This window comes from Dreissena polymorpha, chromosome 13, assembly GCF_020536995.1.
Source record: "Dreissena polymorpha isolate Duluth1 chromosome 13, UMN_Dpol_1.0, whole genome shotgun sequence".
NCBI classification, from domain to species: domain Eukaryota; kingdom Metazoa; phylum Mollusca; class Bivalvia; order Myida; family Dreissenidae; genus Dreissena; species Dreissena polymorpha.
Window position 1 is genome coordinate 31,189,457 of NC_068367.1, and position 20,062 is coordinate 31,209,518.

Genomic DNA, 20,062 nt, shown 5'->3' on the forward strand with positions numbered 1-20,062 from the left:
AAATTTCGATGCGCTCATACTAGTACTATTTGTGTATACAAAATCGAACGCGCGAGTTATGAAATTTTGATTTTAACGCAAATTTTCTCGATATTTCAAATTTTCAAGAACAATTGTACACATAACCATACTATTTGTATATCATTGTGTAGGCGCCAGTGTGCTGAACATTTTGATATATGTGGTTTGATATTTATTTTCTATATCTTCGTTGTACTAGTACAAATCACAAAACACAGTTGAAAAAATCACAGCGCGATAGTTGCTCTTTAATAAAGTTAGTGCGAAATCATATCGAGCTGCTTTCGTCAGTCGAACGTCATGAAAACATTTGAGTTCTCGGAATTGAAAATAAATATTGAATTGTTCAGGCTATGTAGAAAACTAAATGGGTATACGGGAATATTTTGTGCTGATGTTAAATGTTCAGTAATAAATATTTTGATGGATTACTCACATATTTGATATGATCTAGGATTATTTCAGAATGATAGGTTAGTAAATCTATGTTTGACTAGATTTTTTTATAATATAGATCTCTACACGCATTTTCTAGTTTTTACATTTACTCTAAAAATCTGCGTTGGGTACGCCTCATAACAAGATTTGAGACCTAAAGACCATGGATTTGCTTTAACTCGAAGGAAATACTGGATGGATTGTACGGACTCATGCTTATCAATTTGTATGCCCATTCAAGCTGTGTGTGAATATTTCGGCTTGTATGGTCATGAAAAAATATCATCACAAAGTCAATATTTGTAGGATTTTTGCATGTTAAGTATGATTTTTTGATTTCTCATCAAATACACATTCAATCGTAACTCAAATCATGAAGAATAAACATTTTCAATGTGCTTTTCTGTCATTCTTCGTTTGGTCGTTGAAGGGTTCGGACGTGTTTTTCGAAGCTCTCGACGTCGTGACCTCATTATAATTTGAACTGCGCGGGTAAAGAACGCTCAGTTGCGACTTGGATATTGACCAATACGGACGTGTTTTTAAAGCGCTCTGAAAAAAGTTTTGACTTTTAATTTTTTTTTACTATGACAGAATCTTAGTTGACTGATGGTCTTTGACAAAGACAGACTTGTTTTTGTGAGCTATGAAAAAAATTTGACTTTGAAATATTTTTACGATTAAAAAGTTTCAGTTCACTTTTGAACGTTGACGAAGACGGACGTACTTTCGTGAGCTCTGACTATTGATGAAAAGTTTTGAGTTTTACTGACTTGTACTTTGAGAGTAAAATTGACTTCGCGTTATAGAATAGCGACTTGGTACTCAGGTTGTTGAATGACTGGATGACTGAAGTGTTAGGTTATTGTTATGAGATAACAACTTGACTTTGACTTGAGTTGTGAAATGAAACCATACTCTTATGCGATGTTAACTTTTGAACGTTTAGTATTGACTGACAACGAAATTTTGTGAGCGTTATATATGAAATGTTTGACTTACATTAATTTTTTTGAACGACTTGACTTCACTTTAAGTTTTGACATCGGACTGATCGGACGTGTTTTTTTAAGCTCTGACTGTTGTGAATAATTAAATTTATGTTGTGGTGTCAAGCGATTGACTGTCAGTTGAGGTTCAGATGTCGAGCTGTGCGGACGTGTTCATCGAGCTGCTGTCTACAAAAAACGTGAGTACAAATTTTTTTCGTTTTACTGTTTACAAGTTGCGTGATGATGTATGATGGTTGTAATGTGTTGGGTAGAAATTACTCAGTGCTGATACAGTGTCGATATGTTGTGATGAGCGATAATAGTGGATGATGGTGGAACAGAATATTCATTGAGCTATTTTGAGGAAGCGAACATATGATGGAAAAATGTTGCAAAAATATTAAACGACAATGTATTGAATCGCTTTTGTTGATATGCATGATATTGATTAAATTGTATTTGCATGCTGTAACATTTCTATTTCATTTCAGGGGGCTGTGGTGAGTATTGTAGTATAAATTTGTTTCAATAAATCATGATGAATGAAAACTGATTTCGATTCGTTTTGTACAGGTTTACTTGTATAGAAGTGTAATGCGTTGGGTAGAAATTACTCAGTACTGATATAGTGTCGATATGTTGTGATTAGCGATGATGGTGTATGATGGTGGAACAGAATATGAGCTACTTTGGGGAAACGAACATATGATTGAAAAAAATTTGCAAACATAGTAGATAAATGATATGATATTGCTTAAATTGTATTTGCATGCTGTAACATTTCTATTTCATTTCAGGGTGCTGTGGTGAGTACTGTAGATTGTAGTGCATATGTATAGAATTCAATAAAAGATTATGACTGAAAACTGCTTTTGATTCTTATTGTACAGTTTTAGGGATTATAAGTCTATAACAACTCTGTCGGTTGGTGTTCATGAGTGTGAGCTTAATACAGCAATGTTTGAGTAGTACAAAAATGTTTTCGCTTTTGTGGTCGCCAGCTGTCCGTGATCTGTAAAGTGAAAATACACAGAGCTATGAAGCATACAAATGTTTCGAAATTTTATCAATGATTGTATACTATGCATGTTTTGATTTAGTTCGTTTCAGATTTGACATGAGATGAAAACCTGACATGATTTGAACAGAGCTGGGAAACGAAAAGGTAAGTCTGTTTCATTCCACTATGAACACTTGTATTTTGACAAAAGAAGAGATAAAGTGAGTTACTTTATCATCATGGTTTCATTTGGTGTATAACACATGAACAGAGGTAAACCTAGCTAGCTTTTCGTGTACTCTATTTTGGATGATGAGTATGTCAGTAACTTTAATTGTACGGCTAGTAAAGTATGAACATGAATGCTTTGTTCAGATTTTCAGATGTGTGCTGGCAGTTCAAGTCTGGCAGCTGGAGTGAACAGTCGTGTTTTCTGGAGCTCCAACAATATGCTAGAAGGTAAGTAACTATGTTTGTTTTGCATTGCATGTTTTTATATGTTTCAGACTTTCAAGCAGAGATGTCATGCTGACTGGAGTTGAGCACAGGGCAGTGACAAAGTGAAAGGTAAGTACTTTTGACTGAATGTTTGTTCTATGCATGTTTTGTTTTAATACATTTCAGGAGTGCTTATCCAGTGATGATATGACAGTTGGAGTGAACAGTGGAGCCAAGCAGTCTTGTTTTTGGAGCTACTCAACAAGCCTTGAAGGTAAGTTTAGAATTTCTCAATGTTAGTGAATTGAAGTACTGTCACTTGCTTTTGGACAGTCGAACAGAACAGACGTGGTTGCGAGAGCTCTCATATCTGTTGTGTTAAACTGTTTTTATGATATGTTATGTTTGTTTGTTTGTTTGTGATGTACTATTTTTCAGATGCTGATGGCAGTGATGGGTTTTCAAGCTGACCTGAACAGAAAAGCACTCATATGGTAAGTACAAAATAGTTGTTATATGGGATGTTTTGTGCATGCTTTTATGTTTCAGGTGTACTTGCTGACAGCGACGAAGACGAATCAAGAAGAGGAACATTGTTCAGAAAGTGATTGGGACTTGCAAACAGGGTAAGTGTAACACTTGTGTTTGTTTAATTTGTAACATGCGTGCTTTGCTCTGTTTCAGATTTCACATGCAGAAATTAAACAGGATTTCAACTGCTGAGACACTATTCATTAAAAGTAAGGTAAGTTTTAATTCATTGATTTGAGTTGTACAATGTGTTCTTTACTTTATTTCAGATTCGAGTCACTGGTTTACACATGGAAGAAGATTTCCACGTCGGTTACTCAACTCTACAGAAGCAAGGTAAGTCGATCAAATTTTTGTTTTCATTTGTACTGCTGTAATGTGATAGTAAACTTATGCTATTTTTCATGTGTGTCATGTACAGATGGATAATTCAAAATTGATCTGTGTTGGTTTATGTTCAAAAACGTTTTACATGTTTGTGTGTTTGAAGATGTTTTGTTTCAGTGGATGTCCAGATGGCAAGCAGAACAGACGTGTTTCTTGGAGCTGCCAAACAGTGAGTACAAACGTTTTATATTTTTCAGTTGTTTACTCATAGAAGTCTGTGAAAGATGATAACAAGGGTTGAATTGCACAGTACTTGTGTCTAAAAATGCTGATGTGTGACGGTTTACTGAAAAGGGTAAATGCTAGCCAGTACTAACACTTGAGCAACCGTGGGATGTCGAACTAACTGATGATGTACTATGATGGTGAACACTTACTTTGTGTATCGAAATGCTTTTGTTGATATTTACTAAATATTGATTGACATTTGTTTGCATGCTGTTAACATTTCTATTTCATTTCAGTTGGCTGTGGTGAGTATTGTAATATACATTTGTTTCAATAAATCATGATGAATGAACACTGATTTCGATTCTTTTTTACAGTTTTAGGGATTATCACTCTATAACAACTCTGTCGGTTGGTGTTCGTGAATGTGAGCTTAATGTTTGAGTAGTACAAAAATGTCTTTACTTTTGTGATCGCCAGTTGTCTGTGATGTAAAGTGGAAAAAACACAGCTATGAAGCATACAATTGTTTCAATATTTTATCAATGATAGTGTGCTATGCATGTTTTGATTTAGTTCGTTTCAGATACGACATGACATGAAGAGTTGACAGTCGAACAGAGCTGAGCAAAGCAGAAAGGTAAGTGTGTTTCATTTTAGTATGGACACTTGTATTTTGTTTTTATATGGTATGTTTTGTGCATGCTATGTTTCAGGTGTACTTGTAGTCAGCGACGAAGACGATTCAAGAAGAGGAACATTGCTGAGAAAGTGAATGGGACTTGCAAACAGGGTAAGTGTTACAATTGTTTGTTTGATTTTTACCATGCATACTTTGCTTTGCTCTGTTTCAGATTTCACATGCAGAAATGGTCTCATAGCAGTGCCAACAGTGAATAAGGATTTCAGCTGCTGTGAAACAACTCAACAGAAAGTAGGTAAGCATTGAATGAATGCACTTGAGTTGTACAATTTGATGTGATGCTTTTCTCTGTTTCAGATTCAAGTTCCTGGTGTAGACAGAGAAATGTGTTTGAAGAAGGAATTCTACTACTGTGATTCAACTCTACAGAAGCAAGGTAAGTAGAAACAAAATTTTGGTTTAATTTAACTCATGTGTTTTGCACTGCATGCTATTTTTCAGGTCTCTCATGCAGTGATGGAAAAGAAGAAGATTTCAAGAAAGAATCACTGCTGCAACTCAGGCCTATAACAAGGTAAGTGTTTACTATATTGTATACAAAATGTTTCTCTGTTTTACTCTGTTTCAGGTTTCAATTGCAGAGATGTTGCAGAGATGTTTTGACAGCTTGTGGCAGAAAAGAAATTCAGCATCTGTTTCTCGACTCTAGCCACGAGGTAAGTCAAAACAAATATACTGGTTTGTATGTAATGTTGTTATGCCCTTCTATGTTTCAGACTTACATTGCTGTGACTGTTCCACAGTGGGTCAAAAAAGAGACGAATACAGGTTTCAAGAAGAAAATTGGCTGTTAAAAACCTGCACAAAATATGAGGTAAGTAAACTACTCTTTTGGTTTGTTTTGTGCTTTGTTATGCTTAACTATTTTTCAGATTGGAATGGTGGGTCGTTACAGAGCAGACTTTTGGACTACTGAGAAGTTGAGAAACAGAGAATGATTCAAGATCAGCTAGGTAAGTCTTGATTATTATGCATTGCTAAATGTTTTTTTCATTCCAGTATGGCTGTGGTAAGTACACAAACTTTCTATAATTTAATATTGAACTGTTTTTATGACCTGTATTCTGCATTGTAAAATGTCTGTTTTTCATTTCAGTATCCTGTGGTAAGTACACTAACTTTGTATAATTTCATATTGAAATGTTTTGATGACTTGTATCCTGCTATGCAATGCTTAATATATTTTTCATTTCAGTGTGGCTGTGGTAAGTACACTAACTTTCTTTTCTTTTTCATATTGAACTGTTTTGGTGACTTGTATTCTGCTATACAAAATGTGTTTTTTTCATTTCAGTTGCCTGTGGTAAGTACAATTGCCTTCTTTAATTTTCATATTGAACTGTTTTGATGACTTGTATACTGCATTGTAAAATGTGTTTCTTTTTCATTTCAGTATGGCTGTGGTAAGTACAATTGCCTTCTTTAATTTTCATATTGAACTGTTTTGATGACTTTTATTCTGCCATACAAAATGTGTTTTTTTTCATTTCAGTTGCCTGTTGGTAAGTACAATTTGCTTTCTTTAATTGCATATTGAAATATGTTTTATGACTTTTATTCTGCTATGCTTTTTTCATTTCAGTTTGGCAGATGTAAGTACACTTCATTTATGTAAAAACTGAATATGATTGTTGTGCTATACAAAATGTGCTTTTTTCAATTTCAGGTCAGCAATGGTAAGTAGATTGTGTTTCTTTATGTATAATTTTGTATACATATTGTTTTTTTTCATCATAGCATGTCTTTTATATTTATGCTTTGTGTAAGTAAAATGTTCATAAATCATTCTTATCTTCAAACTAAAAATGTATTGTGCTATGCAAAATGTCTGTATGATTTCAGTTGCCAGAGGTGAGTACCATTACAGTTGAAAAGTTAGTTTTGTTTAGTTAAAGTTTTGGTTCACAGTTCTGTTTATTATTTGGCAAAATTTACATGTATGCATTGAGTCTTGATTTCAGCTCGATTGTGGACTGAAGAAGATTGCCAGCAGAGGGATTGGATACAAAATACAAAGTAAGTACTGAGTTTCTTACTAAAAGTGTTGAGTTGTATTCATTGTGTGTTAATATGCTATGATTGCTATGAACATGACTTTTGTATTTCAGCGAAGACAACATAGGTAAGTAAAATTGTTATCTGTTTCAAGTTTACTGTTATAGTTCAATATTGTGTTTATAAATTGTAAGTTGTACAAACACATTCAAAAGTTTCTGATCATGCTTTCAATTTCATTTCAGCCCTACTACAAGACGAGTGTTTTCTACTACTAGACGTGTCAGGTTTACTTCCAGGCGAGCAGTGACAACAAGGCGCCTTTGTGGAAACAGCAAAACAAACAAGTGAGTATTAGTTGAACAATTGTTTGAGATTGTTTTAATGTTATGTTATACTTAAATGCAAAATTGTGCACATAAATTGTAAGTTGTACAAACACAGTGAAAGTTTCTGATCATGCTTTTCATTTCATTTCAGCTCTACTGCAAGACGAGCAGTAACAGCAAGGCGCCTGAACATGCAACACAATACAAAAAAGTAAGTATCAGTCAAACAGTTGGTAGAGTTGTGTGTTTTTCTTTAGCAGTTTGTGTTTACTATTTTATTTGATCCATGGTATATTACACATGCATGTTTTTATCATTTCAGGCTGTTTACTTTCATCGTTTACTGTTTAACACAATTTGCTTTTCTATTTTCAGTGCCAATTTGCAAACCTTGATGTGGACACCGAGTAGTCAATACATACGTGTGGCGTATAGCTGCGACAAAACCGTGGGTCCATCGCACCGATAACTTGAACATTGGCCCGTGTATGGACATCAGTGCAACTTTGTGAATCCATGTATCTTTGTGAATCCATGTAACATTGCGAATGTGTGTCGATCGAAAAATGTGTACATTCTGAACTGAAACGAACTCGGTGTTGCAAGTGGCAAGTGTTGACAGTGTGTATGTTTATGTTTATGTTTTTACATGAAAACTAAAGGAGATTGTTCTCCTACCTTTTTTTTCCTTGTTTTATTGCGCTGGCCAGCAATATTGATGTATTGATGTATGTGTTTGTGTTTAAACTATGCAATACCAAAATCAAACAAAAAATAAACATTAACAGTCATTAACTGTGTTTGGGCGGCCGAGGGGTTTAAGACTCCACAAGTGTGAAGCGCACTGATAGCACTTGGGGGTGAACACCTCGGTATTTCGGTGCTAAAATGTTTTCACGGTGCTTATCTTGACGCACTGTTAAGACTACCAACCAGTTAATGATTGCTTCATCTTTAAACAAAAAGTAAGTCTCTACTTTGGCACAAGAGACTCCAAGTACCAAATACCAACAATTAAAAAGCAGACGTTTTTCAAAACTATGATCGCTGAGATTGATAGTCAGATGGAGTCCTGCCCATTTAGCTGTGTAGCGGTCTAGGGCGGGGTTGCAAGTCAATACGAAATGAGGCGCTATAAAGCAACTCGTCCCCGTTATGACCGTCAATACTTTCGACACTATCTGGGAATCCTTTCAACACCACATTGTTGCGCTGTTGGAAGGGTGGTAGGCACGCATGGTGACATGCCTGTGCTTTGCTATGCGACACCATGGTATTTTCGTACGGTGACACGAAATATCTTAATCTGGCTCTCTCAGAAACGCAGGCACGCGTTGACCGAACCTGACCGATGACCGAGCAATAACATTTCTATTAAGTGCTTCAATGCACAAAGTCTGCTAGGGCTGGGGTGGGAAGGCGACTTCTCTTGTACTCAGACAAGAGGAACGGTCACAAGTCCGTGAAAACGCCGAGTGACACCACTAGCTTGCAAACGTACAAAGCAAAAAACTTTCAAACTTGAATTTGAGGTAAAATGATAAAAAAAACTATATGAATGACTAACCGATATAAGATATTTTCCATATGGCAACAAACTATGCTACTCAATGTTGCGTTGAACATTAATTGCGCCTTACGAACTACTCGTGTTGAGACTTACATTGAGTGACTCGTAAACGTAAAGCAGTTACTCGCTTTTGACTGCATACACATTTTGTACAACGGTTCGTTATTGGTATAACTTGTCTTTCAGTGAGGCACATTAACATAAACGTTCAACAGTATTTAGGCTTTATATTGCGCTTGTAGAATATACGAACAAAACACACTACATAAATGACGTTTAGGGATTATTTTCACTTTCCATTTGAGATGATATGATGAAAAAGTATATACATCAGTTTAAGCGACTTTCATGACATTCACCACATGGCCATAAACTTGCGTTATTCAATGAAATGTTAAAATTTCGCTAGCAAAATAAATAAAAACTATATACGCAGTTTCATAACTTTCGATGTATGATCATGAAGTTTGAAATTGTGCAAAGCAATTTTGCGTTAAAAGTTGCATGTAGTTTTATCCCGATCTGAAACGTTTCGCTACAATACAGCCGTATTCGAAACTCAACAACTCAAATGTTTGTACAGAACAATACAAATGTTCCCATTTTGAAACGACAGTAAGTTAAACAAACATTTAGTGGTAAAGCGACATTTCTTGTACTCAAATAGGAGAAACGGTCACGAGTCAGTACACAAATCATAGCAAAACTACACTCTGCAGCTTGTATGAAACGTGTTTACAAAACCAAAGTAGTTCAAAGCAGAACGCTTTTCCTTCTTCGAGGGAGAAGAAATCTGGGTGCAAGTCCCGGCTTTGGTTATAACACGAATACTACTCGCTGCTCAATAGCAATATTCATCATCCTATCCTTATTTAAGGAATACAATCGATTTTTGCCATACGGCCACAAACTATGCTACTAAGTGTTGCGTTGAACATTAATTGCACGAAATAAACTACTTGCGTTGCAACTAGCAAGCAGTGACTCGTAAACTCAAAGCAGTTACTCGCTTTTGACTGCATACACATTTTGTACAACGGTTCGTTATTGGTATAACTTGTCTTTCAGTGAGGCACATTAACATAAACGTTCAACAGTATTTAGGCTTTATATTGCGCTTGTAGAATATACGAACAAAACACACTATATAATCTACAATCGATCGCATAGTTAGCTACTTGAGTTGATATTGACAAGCGCTGGTCAATCATCTCGTTTGTAAGCTTTCGAGTGTACACAGTAGTTTGCAGTTTTGTTTCACACATAATACAAAATATGGATGAAAAAAATCTATATACATAACAGTTTGCGATATTAACTACTTTTGCCTCTTGGCCAAATCTACACTCGATCGCATAGTTTGCTACCTAGGTTGATATTAACAAGCGCTGTTTGAAAAGCAGTATTACTTCAATGCTATGGTTTGGTTGTAAGATAAAATACTAGTATATGATGCATTGATGTAACAGATATGTAGGCACATTCGTATAGTAGAAGAAAATTCTCAGCAGCAGCTGGTCTGCAAACACTACAATGCGATTTTGCAGTTTGATACGAACGTGTTTTGTTCACGTGAAGTTGAAATGAAAATCTGTCGTGTCTGATCAATGAAATATATTTGATAAAATAACACAGTTGAAAGGCAGTAACATATCTAAGGTTGTGCTATGTTACAGCTCCACAAATAGTTATTCGTCTTGCAAGATACTGGAACAGATGTCCACATGTTATTGTATATTATCTGATTTAGGATATTTTGAGAAATTATGCAACAGAACATTTCTGCAAGATGTGAAAAAAATATCTATTTAAATGGGATTTCTGAGGTTTAGCCATCGCCGAAAGGCCAATGTTTCTTCGTTAATGCATGGCAAAAGTAAAGGCTATATTGTTTGCTAGTATGCTAGTCCGTATTGCATATTGCAAGGTGGTAAAGCGGCTCTTTTCATTTTGCTGTGAAAAGAACGGTCACAAGCCCGTATAAAACGTTGAGTGACACCTCTTGATCATGTAGCTTGTATGAAACGTGTTTACAAAACCAAAGTAGTTCAAAGCAGAACGCTTTTCCTTCTTTGAGGGAGAAGAAATCTGGGTGCAAGTCCCGGCTTTGGTTATAACACAAATACTCGCTGCTCAATAGCAATATTCATACTCTTAGACAGTCAAGTTAATCGCGGGACCAAATGCCCATAGGTTCGATTTTGACTTGCTACACTCACGATTGAAATGAACCGTTTGAACATTCGCTGATAATAGGCATGCAATAACAATCCAACGCTGAAATGACTCACACTCCTACGCAATTAATTTTATCGCGGGACCAAATACCCATAGGCTCGATTTCGAGTTGCTATTTAATAAACTAATGGAATGCACTCGATTGGCAAGTGATTATTCAATTAAAATATTGCGTTTGGTTACATAAAACATCAATCTATAATTACTGTATATTGCTAAAGATTACCTTTGATAGCATGGGAACTGTTTTCGGCACATACAAAATTTCGCCGATTTTAAAATAAAGGTCAATATGATTATTATTCAGTCAAACTAATATAACATTAAATTTATCATTTTATTAAGTTTTGGAGTTATTTCTTGAGTGTATTCTACGTGATTATTCTAAAGACCCTTTCTTTTGTAATGCATTAAGTTACGTTGTGATTGTAAACAATATTGCATCTCCGACTCATACTCGATCATTTTCGTACCAAACAGTTTCCAACTGTAAAAAATCAAACTGTGCTTACATACACATTGGAAATAGATTAATTCATATGTACATTTTATGGATTCTCTTTGATTTTCTTTTAGAAGCTGCTCTGTCAAATGCTGGACTTCACACATTCCATGCAGCATTCTGCTGAGCAAAACTGACTGCGTGCTTTGTACTCAACAACGAAGCAATTCTGGACCTATAAAGCTTGACCGGGACTAAAACATTAGCAATTGTGACTCTGTAATGTTCAACGTTAGTGGACTGTAAAGAAACTGCAAATATTTTTGATAGACTCTGTATGTCTGTAAGCAAAAAGAATATACAGCATAACAAATATCAGGTGTGAAAACAATGTGAAAGAATAGTGAAATTAACAATTTGCAATCTCCTCCATAGACACCTAGTACTGGTTCTTCCCAGGAAACGGACTCGATAATGTCCCTCTGCCTATAATGCTCTAAAGGGCGCTTGGCAGTATATATAGATAGATAGATAGATAGATAGATAGATAGATAGATAGATAGATAGATAGATAGATAGATAGATAGATAGATAGATAGATAGATAGATAGATAGATAGATAGATAGATAGATAGATAGATAGATAGATAGATAGATAGATAGATAGATAGATAGATAGATAGATAGATAGATAGATAGATAGATAGATAGCTCTAGACGTTTTTTTCTGTATTTCTATTACTAGTATTATTTCATAAAAAGTATGCCACAATTAAAAATCACACTCTGTTTAGAGACCATTGTGTTGTCTCATTGTGTGATGATGACTTTGAGTAATACATTGTACATTAAACAATATCTACTAAGTGGTTTTTAAGTATTAGATTTCTTGTTTATTATATAAATGAATGTTAATTTTTGCTAAAATATAAATGTGCATAATGCAGTGCCAGTAGCACACTTTGAAATATTTTTATTACAAAAGAGTGTGTTGTACACTTGAACTTATACCTATAATTAATAACCCTTGCCAAAAAAATTCATTTGACATACCTGATACCATGCTGTTTATTACCATTATTGTTTTGCACATTGTGCTGACACTTTGAAAAAATTGCAAATAAGCGAAAAGCAGAAGTTTAGTCTTGTCAACTGTCTCTGATTAATATTTTGAAGACCATATAAGAAGCGAAAGTGTAGGATACGGTATTCATTTTATTTGATGACTGCTTGTTATTATTTCTTCATAGAAGGCGTTCTGGATGAGTGGAGTATTTTTTTTGGTTCTACATCTTTGGTGAAGTCAACTCATTGACATTTAGTGCCATGAGTGAGCGTGTTTTTGAACTTATCCGAATATATGCAAACTCATAACAGTGTGTCTAATATTATATGTGTTGAGTGCACAGAAACAAGGGCGAGAAGATGAGGGTATAAATTAACATACTGAATGTGTTATTTTGTTTATGAGCTTGAGCATACAAAAACTTGACTTTAATCAATTGGGATGTACATGCAGTTTAATAATCGGGTTGTTATCTTATAATCATATTCATGTGGAAACTGCCTCATTCACATGCAATACGCAGCTGCTGTCTATATGTTTAATGCCACATTCCATAATGACTGAATATCTTTACTTTCAAAACATGAAAATGAATTAAATGAAATGAAAATAAACGAAATAATGAAATTAAATTCAGGTGAAAAATATTTGATTATATTTTTTTATTTAAATATGGTTTGGTAAATTATTTACTGGTAAAACAATGCTTGTTGATAACAGTAAATTCGTGATAATAAGTATGTTGTTGTTTATTTTTTGTCTCACACATAAAGTGACAGGTACACTCATATATTTAGCGTTAAGCTTATGATGTGGGTCTTCATCATAAATCTAAATTTTTGCTACTAGTATTTTCTCTCTAGCACCAACCTAGTAATGTTCAATCTGTGTATGCCATAAGCGATAGTTTTTACCAACTGTTAATTCCTGAGGATTCAGAAAAATACAATGAGTTTACCACATTTCATGACATAAGCTCTAATAGTGCAGAAGATATGCAAAGAGTATTGTGTCCAAAGCCAAAGGTGATATTTCTGGTCTGTGTAATTTTGCGCAGTGAATGAGGTCTATGCACTTCTTTCAAGATAGATGCAAACACTCCCGCAAGCATTGTTGCATTTATATCATTTACATATGCAGGGGATACATTTACGATGTCGATGATTAAGACATGGGACCAAAATAATGAAGTACGGCACCTTTCTTTTTTATGCTTAAGTATGGAATGAGTGATGTATTGGACGTCATCATTGATGACGTTCATTCGAACGAATGATAAAGGGGGCTAAGTTTCGTTAAGCTGGGGCAAATCACTGCGATTTGAGGCGCTTGAAAACTGGTCGGTTAATTTTGCTGAAATTTGACATGTATATGGAGAAGAATGCGATCTACCTGTTGGCGTAGGCGTTATACCTGGGAAAAATCAAGTTTTCGAGTATTTTGCGTTTAAATATTTTTATGGGAAAGGGCGCGCGCGCGTGACGTCATGAAAAGCGCTTAGGCTAGCTTCCATCTTGCTACGAAACAAAGAAACTGACGTTACGCGTTATTAATTCAGTTAGGCGTTTAATCGATAAACAAAGGCGTAATAATTGTGTTTGAATATCAATCGGTAGTACACATGCATGTCTTTTGTGCACATTGTGGTTTTTTAATGAACATGACATAAATCTATGTGTTATTCAACGTATTGAGTGCGACGAGTTAAAGAAAGGTTTACACGGCTAGGCTTTCCGAGATAAATGTAAGTACACACTGGTATTAGAATGGTATTCTGTTTATCCGATAATATCTTGAATATAAATGATATTCAGACAATTACATTATTAGGGTTTAATAATTTATTATTTAATCAATAAAAAACGCAAGCAGCAAATCAATTAATTTCGTTTGTAGTGGAAACCGAAAGTAAACAAAGCAACCGTCAAAATGGCTGACGACATAGCAACGTAGGAATTAACGCTCAGAAATTATTTACAAAATAAGATCATCAGAAATGATGTAAAGTGAATGCTCATTCGCTGTTTTGTAGATAAGTATACGATCTATTGAAAAACCATAACATTTGACATAAAAACACCCGCGGATATGAAAATCTTCAGTGTAACGAAATAGCAGACATCACACGGCGTCTCTGATTCTACGCTGTTTGCCAAGGCCGATAATGAATGGAAATGCACAAACTCAGTAACTGGCAAGCATATATGCATTAGTAGGTTGTTTCGTGATTATTTAGAAACGACTACATAATTCTTTTGGTTCAGCCAGTGCAACTAAACAGAAATAAGTATAAAAAGTTTCTACACCTGACAACAATGTGCCAACTTAATACAAGGTAAGTTGTTTACATTATTTAAAATATTGCAAGCTTACAGTATACAACAATAAACAGCCGGTACAATGTAATGTCATCATTTTAATTTTAATAAGCCCGTGGTTAATTACCCTTTTAAATCTTATGGATCAATGCATCTCTAACACCTTCAATTGACTTGTTCGTGAAAAATATACACCCTCAGTGCATGTTATCCCATACACCATCACTCACTTACTAAGGCTCGATTGATCATTCTCGGCTCGGGTACTACTTACCGGTACATGTACCCCGGGTACTCTTAATTTTACTTACATGTACCCTGGGTACGGTAAATAAACTTAAACATACCCGCAAATATTAGATTGTATCCGAGTTGTATATCCGCCAAAAATCCGATGTCGTTAAACATGCTACCGATTAACGTAAAACAACATTGTTTACCTTAAACAAACTTCTCTTTTAAAAAATCTGCATCAACATGCTTTTTAGTATGAGTGTTGAGAGGACGCCGTAGGAATAAGCAAGTAATCAAGAATACGTCTCTGTTTCTGCTTTTATTTCCTTCATGTATAATGACGATAAGGATTGACGACTAACATCGACGACAATGATCACAAGCATTTAAGACTAACACTGACAACAAGCATTGGCGACTAGATGTAACATTGACGATTCTCTACAATAAATGAAATTAACAGTAATAAATGAATAATAAGATTATAGTACAACAGATATGCTTTTCAAAGTATAATATAATAGCATACACTCATTAGAATAAGATGTTTCATAAATAACATTTTGAAACATTTTCAATAAATATAGAAATATCTTAAACAATATTTATTACACAGCATTAATTAATTGTTAAAACATAATATAAATACCGAATATGGTGTTCCCCATTTAACGGACCTTGGTAACCAAATAATGTTTCTTTAAAAAAATCTATGACGGTAAAAAGTGAACGTGCGATGTCGCGGAAAATATTATACTTGACGACGTCATACAATGACGCGACTTTAAACAATTTAAGATTTAAAATTAAATCACATTATTGATTTTAACAATGAGTTTTGATAATATAAATGCCATTTAACAGAAAATTGACATAAATGTAAACATAATTAATTTTTACAAAATAGCCGACAACAACCGATTTAGTGTTAAAATTTCCGCGTACGTTTTAGTATATTTACCGTACCCAGGGTACGAGCCTTACTAACTGTATTATTATTATATCTCACCGACTACAAGGTACCTTTACCTTGTTGTGTTTATCAACCTGGAATTTATGTAAAATCCGGCTAATTAGTAACAGATGTGATACACTGAGATAAAGATATTGCTAAGTCCTTATGTATTTGAGGCTGTTTCCATAAATAATTAAGAAGTAACTTTTTACAGCTTTAAAGATTTTTTTTTTAAATAAATAACTCAGAAAAAAGTTTATCAATTACAGAATAATTATTGATTTAATATAAAATGGCTCCTTTGTAATGTTTAAATGCTACAATTTTCAATCGACCAGTAATGACCAGTATTGACCGGTTTTAACCGGGTATTGACCGCCGCCCCGGTCAATACTCAATTGACCGGTCAATATGCCAACCCTGCATTGAAGCCTAATATGCATTTATCTATTATTATTTGGGCACAAATAATTTTACTGTGTGAAGACCCTGCATAAAAATGCTGATTTCTTTCTTACTTGGTACCTGGCGACACACATTTTCAAGTATTTTTCATTAAATTTGGCATAGATATTTTAATAAATGGCATCGTATGAACCAGTAGTCATAGTATAAGCAACATTGAAGCCTAATATGCATTCATCTATTATTATTTGGGCACAAACAATTTTACCGTGTGAAGATCCTACATAAAAATGCTGATTTTTTTCTTATTTGTTACCTGGCGACACACATTTTCAAGTCTATTTCATTAAATTTGGCATAGATATTTATAAAAATGGCATCGTATGAACCAGTAGTCATAGTATAAGCAACATTGAAGCCTAATATGCATTCATCTATTATTATTTGGGCACAAATAATTTTACCGTGTGAAGACCCTACATAAAAATGCTGATTTTTTTTCTTACTTGGTACCTGGCGACACACATTTTCAATTCTATTTCATTAAATTTGGCATATATGTTAATAAAAATGGCATTGTATGAACATATCGTCATAGTTTAAGCAACATTGAAGCCTAATATGCATTCATCTATTATTATTTGGAAACAAATAATTTTACCGTGTGAAGACCCTACATAAAAATGCGGATTTTTTCTTACTTGGTACCTGGCTAATCACATTTTCAAGTCTATTTCATTAAATTTGGCATAGATATTTATAAAAATGGTATCGTATGAACCATTAGTCATAGTATAAGCAACATTGAAGCCTAATATGCATTCATCTATTCTTATTTGGGCACAAATAATTTTACTGTGTGAAGACCCTACATAAAAATGCTGATTTTTTTCTTACTTGGTACCTGGCGACACACATTTTCAAGTCTATTTCATTAAATTTGGCATAGATATTTATAAAATTGGCATCGTATGAACCAGTAGTCATAGTATAAGCAACATTGAAGCCTAATATGCATTCATCTATTATTATTTGGGCACAAATAATTTTACTGTGTGAAGACCCTACATAAAAATGCTGATTTTTTTCTTATTTGGTACCTGGTGACAATTTTACCGTGTTAGCACCATATATCAAGTTGCAGATTTTTTAAATATTCGCCACATACCCAAAGGCATTTTCATTAATATCTCAGAAAAATAGACCTATATATTAATACACATGGCATCTAAAGAACATTTTATCATAGTTAAACATGGTTCCCAGCCAACCTGGAAATCAGGGAAAACCTGGAAAAAGACTTTCACTTTCACTAACGCCCAGTACAAATATATGGACAGAATGATTTTTTCACTTACCGGTATGTGGGTGTATGTTGGCTCCACTTCACAAGATACAGTCATTGTAGTTTAATTGAAAAACGCATCTTACAATGTGAGATGAGTTCTGGGTTCAAGCCCCAGCAGTGCCCTATCATGTGTGATATACAGAGCCATTATGATTAAATATACACAGTTATCTTTTTAAACAATACAATTAAATATAAGGAATAATGTTAAAGGGGCATTGCTGCTTAGCCATTTTTGGGATTGTATTGTGATTTTTGGCCAAATTTGACACTGAATAACAGGGTTTATATACATCCCAAGCATAAATGCTTCTAAATTTGTAAAAAAAAACAAGTCGAAGTGTGCAGAATATTAAAAATTTGCAATTTTCTGATGTCTAAAGGTCATTAAATGCCACTTAAAGTTTACATTTTTTGTACAAAATGACCCATTTTGTGCTGTCCATTATTGGTTAATGTTTTACGCCGTCAGGTCCAAAAACGCTAATTCTGTAGCTTGTTTGGACTATAATCTATAATGTGGCCAAGTTTCAGCAGATTCGACCCAGTGGTTCTGATTTTATACGCCGTGCCTAGCTTTTATTAGTCCACTACCGGTTTCACCGGAGGGGACTTGTGGTTTGCGCTTTGTGGGTCCGTCAGTCAGTCACACGTTTCTGAATCCTGCGATAACTTTAAAAGTTCTTAATATTTTTTCATGAAACTTGGAACATGGATAGATGGCAATAAGGACATTATGCACGTGATTTCATTTTGTTCCTACGTCAAAAATTCTGGTTTCTATGGCAATAAATAAAAACATAAAATAAATTCTGACAATGGTGGAGCCGGTAGGGGACAAATTTGCTTGACAATAGTCTTGTTGAGTATTACTCACTGACTTATGCATATACGCTCGGCTGTTTTCGGAGAATACCTGTGGTATTGTCATAGCCAGCTCATCGCGTCGTGTCGTGTCTTTTCGCCGTCCGGCGTCCGCCATGCTAAAACCTTAACATTGACCCATTGTACCCACAATTTTCGTACCCACATTTTTTTTCGTAACCAAAATTTTCGTACCCACATTTGTTTAGTACCCAAAATTTGTGTTCCCACATTTTCTTACCCAAAATTTTTGAATCCAAATTTGTTTAGTTCCCACTCATTCCATCCCGCGAAACCCCTTAAGGTGTCGCAACTCTAGTTAAATAAAATCGTTTTAGAAATAATCTTGCCCTAAAACATAAATGGCATCCCTGCATATGGAAAACATCAATAAAACAGTTTCGCGAGATTTTTTTAATTTTAATTTTTTAATTCTTACATTGTTTTTTAAAGTAAACAAAAAATGAAATACATGTTTAAGAGTTTGAAAACAGTACAAGGGGTTACTATACATAAAGCATAGCTTCATAAACTTGTTTAAGATTAAAACAAATTATATTTTATTGCTTTGCTAATTTACATATTGTTTTGTAAAGAAATTGAATGTTTTGTTGCATGTGTAACATAACGCACACAAAACGCACATTTGGGGCATTGTTGGATTTATATAAGGATCGAAATTTGTACCACATTTCATACAATCTTAAATAGGCAGCCATCTGGATCAACAAATCATTAGCATCGGGTTATAATTACCGGACACGAATATTTGCTTACCGTATGTGCCAATCTTCGGTCATTTCCGTATGTATTCGTTAGGTGTCCGTTGCATACGTATATTTAGGTTGCAGACACGTGACTTAACAAACGGCCAATCAGAATTGTACATGTAGACACGTGACGTTACACAGCCAATCAGAATTGTACACATAACAATTATCAAAGCTTTGGTTGTTTATATCTATATTTATGGACAGTCTTACAAAAACGGCCGAACATACAAGTCGCATTATTGCTGGCTTTCGCGGGATGGGCCCATTGCGGGCTTCGCATGTATCTTGTATTTGACAAACATTTTGGAAACGTTGTGATGTGTTAATAAGCAGAAATAAAACGCAAAGAAATCAGAAATGCACTTTGGTTGTTACTGTGTGTTTTACACGAACAATACGCAATTACGCTACACATGATAATGTGTAGACATAAATAACCCGTGTTATCTTTAACAAACATCAAATAAGCTTTTGCCCGTAAATTAGGTAGCACTTATTATCATATTATTGCTATAACGGTATTACATATCCTTATAAAGACATGCTATGAAAAGAAAATGGAAAGCTAACTTGATTGGATTACTCATGATCGAATAACAGTTTCGTTCATTAACTTTCATGTTGTGCTGCATTAATCTTTAGGGGCCATGTCGTACAAAGATGGTCATATGCTATATGCGATCAGCGCATTGCCAACCCAGCATTCTCGCAGTCTGGCCTGGAGCTACCGTGTCCGCTATAAAGTCACGAACGGTGTCTTGGTCCAAAATGGCGGATATAATGACTTCTCATCAGACTATACGGATGCCGAGGCATGTGTGGAGCCACACTGTGCGAATATGTCCTA

The 20,062-nt window shown here is 34.6% G+C and overlaps 1 long non-coding RNA gene across 1 annotated transcript; it reads left to right on the top strand.

Moving 5' to 3' along the window:
* Window positions 1-1,107: 1,107 nt before the first annotated feature.
* Window positions 1,108-8,109, top strand: LOC127856294 (uncharacterized). Its single transcript, XR_008037948.1, has 10 exons — window positions 1,108-1,648; window positions 2,249-2,616; window positions 2,827-2,910; window positions 3,076-3,163; window positions 3,439-3,515; window positions 3,690-3,756; window positions 3,925-6,694; window positions 6,919-7,020; window positions 7,154-7,213; window positions 7,378-8,109. It is a non-coding gene; the product is annotated as an uncharacterized LOC127856294 (long non-coding RNA).
* Window positions 8,110-20,062: the final 11,953 nt, after the last annotated feature.